This window comes from Nerophis ophidion, linkage group LG22, assembly GCF_033978795.1.
Source record: "Nerophis ophidion isolate RoL-2023_Sa linkage group LG22, RoL_Noph_v1.0, whole genome shotgun sequence".
NCBI lineage: Eukaryota > Metazoa > Chordata > Actinopteri > Syngnathiformes > Syngnathidae > Nerophis > Nerophis ophidion.
In genome coordinates, this window is record NC_084632.1 from 893,158 (window position 1) to 900,183 (window position 7,026).

Here is a 7,026-nt window from a genome sequence, read left to right on the forward strand (position 1 = left end):
GAATAGATGAAAAAAGGATAAATATTGAAAATAAATACACAAATATAATCATTTAAAAAATACAAAAAAATACACATTTAAAAAAACACAACTAAATTAATTATCAATATATCAAAAGTAAATACCCACAATAATTACACAAATATAAATACTCAAGGATAGATTAAAAAAGGATAAATACTAAAAATAAATACACTAATATAAATACTTAAGAATAGATTGAAAAAGGATGGATACTAAAAATAAATACACAAATATAATCATTAAAAAACACTATAAAAAGACACATTTAAATACACAAAAATAACTGAAATAAATAATTATAAATCCATCAAAAGTAAATACCCACAATATTTAGACAAATATGAATACTCAAGGATAGATTAAATAAGGATAAATACTAATAATAAATACACAAATATAAATACTCAAGAATAGATTAAAAAAGGATAAATAATAAAAAGAAATACACAAGTATAAATATTCAAGAATAGATTCAAAAGGATGGATACTAAAAATAAATATACACATAATCTTTGAAAAAAATACTAAAAATACACACATTTTTATACACAAAAATAACTACAAGTAATAAATTATAAATATATCAAAAGTAAATACCCACAATAATCACACAAATATAGATACTCATTGATAAATTAAATAAGGATGAATACTAAAAAATAAATATACAAATATAAATACTTAAGAATTGATTGAAAAAGGATAAATACTAAAAATAAATAGACAAATGTAATCATGACAAACAATACCAAAAAAGACACACATTTAAATACACAAAAATAAATACACGCTAATAAATACAGGAAAATAGATATATTAAAAATAAATATGTTCTTTCTAAGAGTGTCCATTAAGAGTGTAAATGTTATTGGATTGTATTATTCTCATGCGTTTAATGCACATATCTAAGAAACCAAAATCTATATCTGATTAACTTTTAAGACCGCAAACAGGACTTCTAGATTGTTGTCGACAGCACCCTCTGCTGGTCACTTGGAGAACTTCAGGGGCGGTGAACGCAGCCTGCAAGCATCTCTTGTATTCATGTGTTCACCTTCCCCAATGTTCATTATTTCATACATCAATTGTCTCTTCTACAAATAAGTGACACAACTTTAGAAATAAATAAATCTTCTTTATGGACATTTTTCAACATCACTAAATTATTTTGCAACACAAGGATATCAATTTTCTGGCACAATCAAAAATTGATGTTGATCTTAATCCAATTAATTACAGAGTTACTGAAGGTTAATTATGTTTAACCACAATGAAATTACATTAATTTTTAAAGTATATTAATGGTGCAATAATGCATAAGTTGCCTTTTGACTGTACTTGAATTCCCGTATGAATAATGCTGTATAATAGACTGTATTTATATTATTCACATGTGAATAATGCTGTATAATAGACTGTATTTATATTATTCACATGTGAATAATGCTGTATAATAGACTGTATTTATATTATTCACATGTGAATAATGCTGTATAATAGACTGTATTTATATTATTTACATGTGAATAATGCTGTATAATAGACTGTATTTATGTTATTCACATGTGAATAATGCTGTATAATAGACTGTATTTATATTATTCACATGTGAATAATGCTGTATAATAGACTGTATTTATATTATTTACATGTGAATAATGCTGTATAATAGACTGTATTTATATTATTTACAAGTGAATAATGCTGCATAATAGACTGTATTTATATTATTTACACGTGAATAATGCTGTATAATAGACTGTATTTATATTATTCACGTGTGAATAATGCTGTATAATAGACTGTATTTATATTATTTACATGTGAATAATGCTGTATAATAGACTGTATTTATGTTATTCACATGTGAATAATGCTGTATAATAGACTGTATTTATATTATTCACATGTGAATAATGCTGTATAATAGACTGTATTTATATTATTTACATGTGAATAATGCTGTATAATAGACTGTATTTATATTATTTACAAGTGAATAATGCTGCATAATAGACTGTATTTATATTATTTACACGTGAATAATGCTGTATAATAGACTGTATTTATATTATTCACGTGTGAATAATGCTGTATAATAGACTGTATTTATATTATTTACACGTGAATAATGCTGTATAATAGACTGTATTTATATTATTCACGTGTGAATAATGCTGTATAATAGACTGTATTTATATTACTCACATGTGAATAATGCTGTATAATAGACTGTATTTATATTATTTACATGTGAATAATGCTGTATAACATACTGTATTTATATTATTTACAAGTGAATAATGCTGCATAATAGACTGTATTTATATTATTTACACGTGAATAATGCTGTATAATAGACTGTATTTATATTATTCACGTGTGAATAATGCTGTATAATAGACTGTATTTATATTATTTACATGTGAATAATGCTGTATAATAGACTGTATTTATGTTATTCACATGTGAATAATGCTGTATAATAGACTGTATTTATATTATTCACATGTGAATAATGCTGTATAATAGACTGTATTTATATTATTTACATGTGAATAATGCTGTATAATAGACTGTATTTATATTATTTACAAGTGAATAATGCTGCATAATAGACTGTATTTATATTATTTACACGTGAATAATGCTGTATAATAGACTGTATTTATATTATTCACGTGTGAATAATGCTGTATAATAGACTGTATTTATATTATTTACACGTGAATAATGCTGTATAATAGACTGTATTTATATTATTCACGTGTGAATAATGCTGTATAATAGACTGTATTTATATTACTCACATGTGAATAATGCTGTATAATAGACTGTATTTATATTATTTACATGTGAATAATGCTGTATAACATACTGTATTTATATTATTCACATGTGAATAATGCTGTATAACATACTGTATTTATATTATTTACATGTGAATAATGCTGTATAATAGACTGTATTTATATTATTCACGTGTGAATAATGCTGTATAATAGACTGTATTTATATTATCCACATGTGAATAATGCTGTATAATAGACTGTATTTATATTATTCACATGTGAATACAGCTGTATAATATACTGTAGTTATATTATTCACATGTGAATAATGCTGTATAATAGACTGTATTTATATTATTTACATGTGAATAATGCTGTATAATAGACTGTATTTATGTTATTCACATGTGAATAATGCTGTATAATAGACTGTATTTATAGTATTCACATGTGAATAATGCTGTATAATAGACTGTATTTATGTTATTCACATGTGAATAATGCTGTATAATAGACTGTATTTATATTATTCACACGTGAATAATGCTGTATGATAGACTGTATTTATATTATTCACATGTGAATAATGCTGTATAATAGACTGTATTTATATTATTCACATGTGAATAATGCTGTATAATAGACTGTATTTATATTATTCACATGTGAATAATATAAATACAGTCTATTATACAGCATTATTCACATGTGAATAATGCTGTATAATAGACTGTATCTATGTTATTCACATGTGAATAATGCTGTATAATAGACTGTATTTATATTATTCACATGTGAATAATGCTGTATAATAGACTGTATTTATATTATTCACATGTGAATAATGCTGTATAATAGACTGTATTTATGTTATTCACATGTGAATAATGCTGTATAATAGACTGTATTTATATTATTCACATGTGAATAATGCTGTATAATAGACTGTATTTATGTTATTCACATGTGAATAATGCTGTATAATAGACTGTATTTATATTATTCACATGTGGATAATGCTGTATATTATACTGTATTTATATTATTCACATGTGAATAATGCTGTATAATAGACTGTATTTATATTATTTACATGTGAATAATGCTGTATAATAGACTGTATTTATATTATTCACATGTGAATAATGCTGTATAATAGACTGTATTTATATTATTTACATGTGAATAATGCTGTATAATAGACTGTATTTATATTATTTACATGTGAATAATGCTGTATAATAGACTGTATTTATATTATTCACACGTGAATAATGCTGTATGATAGACTGTATTTATATTATTCACATGTGAATAATGCTGTATAATAGACTGTATTTATATTATTCACATGTGAATAATGCTGTATAATAGACTGTATTTATATTATTCACATGTGAATAATGCTGTATAATAGACTGTATTTATATTATTCACACGTGAATAATGCTGTATGATAGACTGTATTTATATTATTCACATGTGAATAATGCTGTATAATAGACTGTATTTATATTATTCACATGTGAATAATGCTGTATAATAGACTGTATTTATATTATTCACATGTGAATAATATAAATACAGTCTATTATACAGCATTATTCACATGTGAATAATGCTGTATAATAGACTGTATCTATATTATTCACATGTGGATAATGCTGTATAATAGACTGTATTTATATTATTCACATGTGAATAATGCTGTATAATAGACTGTATTTATATTATTTACATGTGAATAATGCTGTATAATAGACTGTATTTATATTATTCACATGTGAATAATGCTGTATAATAGACTGTATTTATATTATTCACATGTGAATAATGCTGTATAATAGACTGTATTTATATTATTTACATGTGAATAATGCTGTATAATAGACTGTATTTATGTAATTCACATGTGAATAATGCTGTATATTAGACTGTATTTGTATTATTCACATGTGAATAATGCTGTATAATAGACTGTATTTATACTATTCACATGTGAATAATGCTGTATAATAGACTGTATTTATATTATTTACATGTGAATAATGCTGTATAATAGACTGTATTTATATTATTCACATGTGAATAATGCTGTATAATAGACTGTATTTATATTATTCACATGTGAATAATGCTGTATAATAGACTGTATTTGTTATTCACATGTGAATAATGCTGTATAATAGACTGTATTTATATTATTCACATGTGAATAATGCTGTATAATAGACTGTATTTATATTATTCACATGTGAATAATGCTGTATAATAGACTGTATTTATATTATTCACATGTGAATAATGCTGTATAATAGACTGTATTTATATTATTCACATGTGAATAATGCTGTATAATAGACTGTATTTATATTATTCACATGTGAATAATGCTGTATGATAGACTGTATTTATATTATTTACATGTGAATAATGCTGTATAATAGACTGTATTTATATTATTCACATGTGAATAATGCTGTATAATAGACTGTATTTATATTATTCACATGTGAATAATGCTGTATAATAGACTGTATTTATATTATTCACATGTGAATAATGCTGTATGATAGACTGTATTTATATTATTTACATGTGAATAATGCTGTATAATAGACTGTATTTATATTATTCACATGTGAATAATGCTGTATAACAGACTGTATTTATATCATTCACATATTTGGCCAGGGGTGTCCAAAGTACGGCCCGAGGTGCCATTTGTGGATTGCAGCTCGAATTTTGTTAGCCCGGCACATGTTGTGCTGTTGTCGATGGAAAAAAAAACAATGGCAAAAAGGTTAAAAAAATGAGCAAAAAAGCTGAATATTTAAAACAAAATTTGAAAAGTATAAGTATGCAAAGGTTTTTTTTTGTTGTAAATATTAGAATCGTGATTCATTCGAAAATAGATTTTTTTGACAACCCTGATACACATTCATTCGTGTTTATGTGTGTGTGTGTGTGTGTGTGTGTGTGTGTGTGTGTGTGTGTGTGTGTGTGTGTGTGTGTGTGTGTGTGTGTGTGTGTGCGTGTGTGTGTGTGTGTGCGTGTGTGTGTGTGTGTGTGTGTGTGTGTGTGTGTGTGTGTGTGTGTGTGTGTGTGTGTGTGTGTGTGTGTGTGTGTGTGTGTGTGTGTGTGATGTGAGTATTGATGTGAGTGTGTTTCTACAAACCCCGTTTCCATATGAGTTGGGAAATTGTGTTAGATGTAAATATAAACAGAATACAATGATTTGCAAATCCTTTTCAAGCCATATTCAGTTGAATATGCTACAAAGACAACATATTTCATGTTCAAACTCATAAACTTTATTTTTTATTTTTTTGCAATTAATAATTAACTGAGAAATTCACGGCTGCAACACGTGACAAAGTAGTTGGGAAAGGACATGTTCACCACTGTGTTACATCACCTTTTCACTCAATAAACGTTTATATATATATATATATATATATATATATATATATATATACAGTATATATATATATATATACACATACATATGTATATGTATGTATGTACATACATACATACATACAGTATACATATATATGTATGTATGTATAGAAATATCAGATAAAAAATTACTAATCTGCATTAACATATTAATATAAAATATCAATAACACAAAGACATATGCATTTGTAAACATAAGAAAAATGGAAAAATGTCAATTTCATCATGTTGATATCTGTCTGAAACTGATACCTCAGTTGACTTCAAGACTATCGATATTTGTACTTACTGTATATCCGTGTCGCTACATTACCTGCACTTTTCTTGTGTGCAGGTAAGAAATACTACAAGGTTTGTATGTTCTTGTTTTGCTGAAAAACACATGTCCGCTACAGCATGTGTGTTACATTAAAAGTGTGTGCATGAATAAATAACACACACACACACACACACACTCTGATGTCGGAGAGTCAGTGTCTTGGTTCCTAGACACACTCATGCACTTTTAATGGGATCCTTTCTAAAAGACTGCCATTCACTGACAAACACTACTTTTCCCACCCAGTGTGTGTGTGTGTGTGTGTGTGTGTGTGTGTGTGTGCAGGAGGTGTGAATAACGATCATCTGCTGACCCAAGGGTGCGATTTCCTCTTGCCAAAGGGAGGGGAAGTGAGCGGCGGTCCCAAGACCCTGAAAACCCAAAAGGCCTGAAAACGAAACCTCAAGCACTCACAATGTTTGTCTTGTG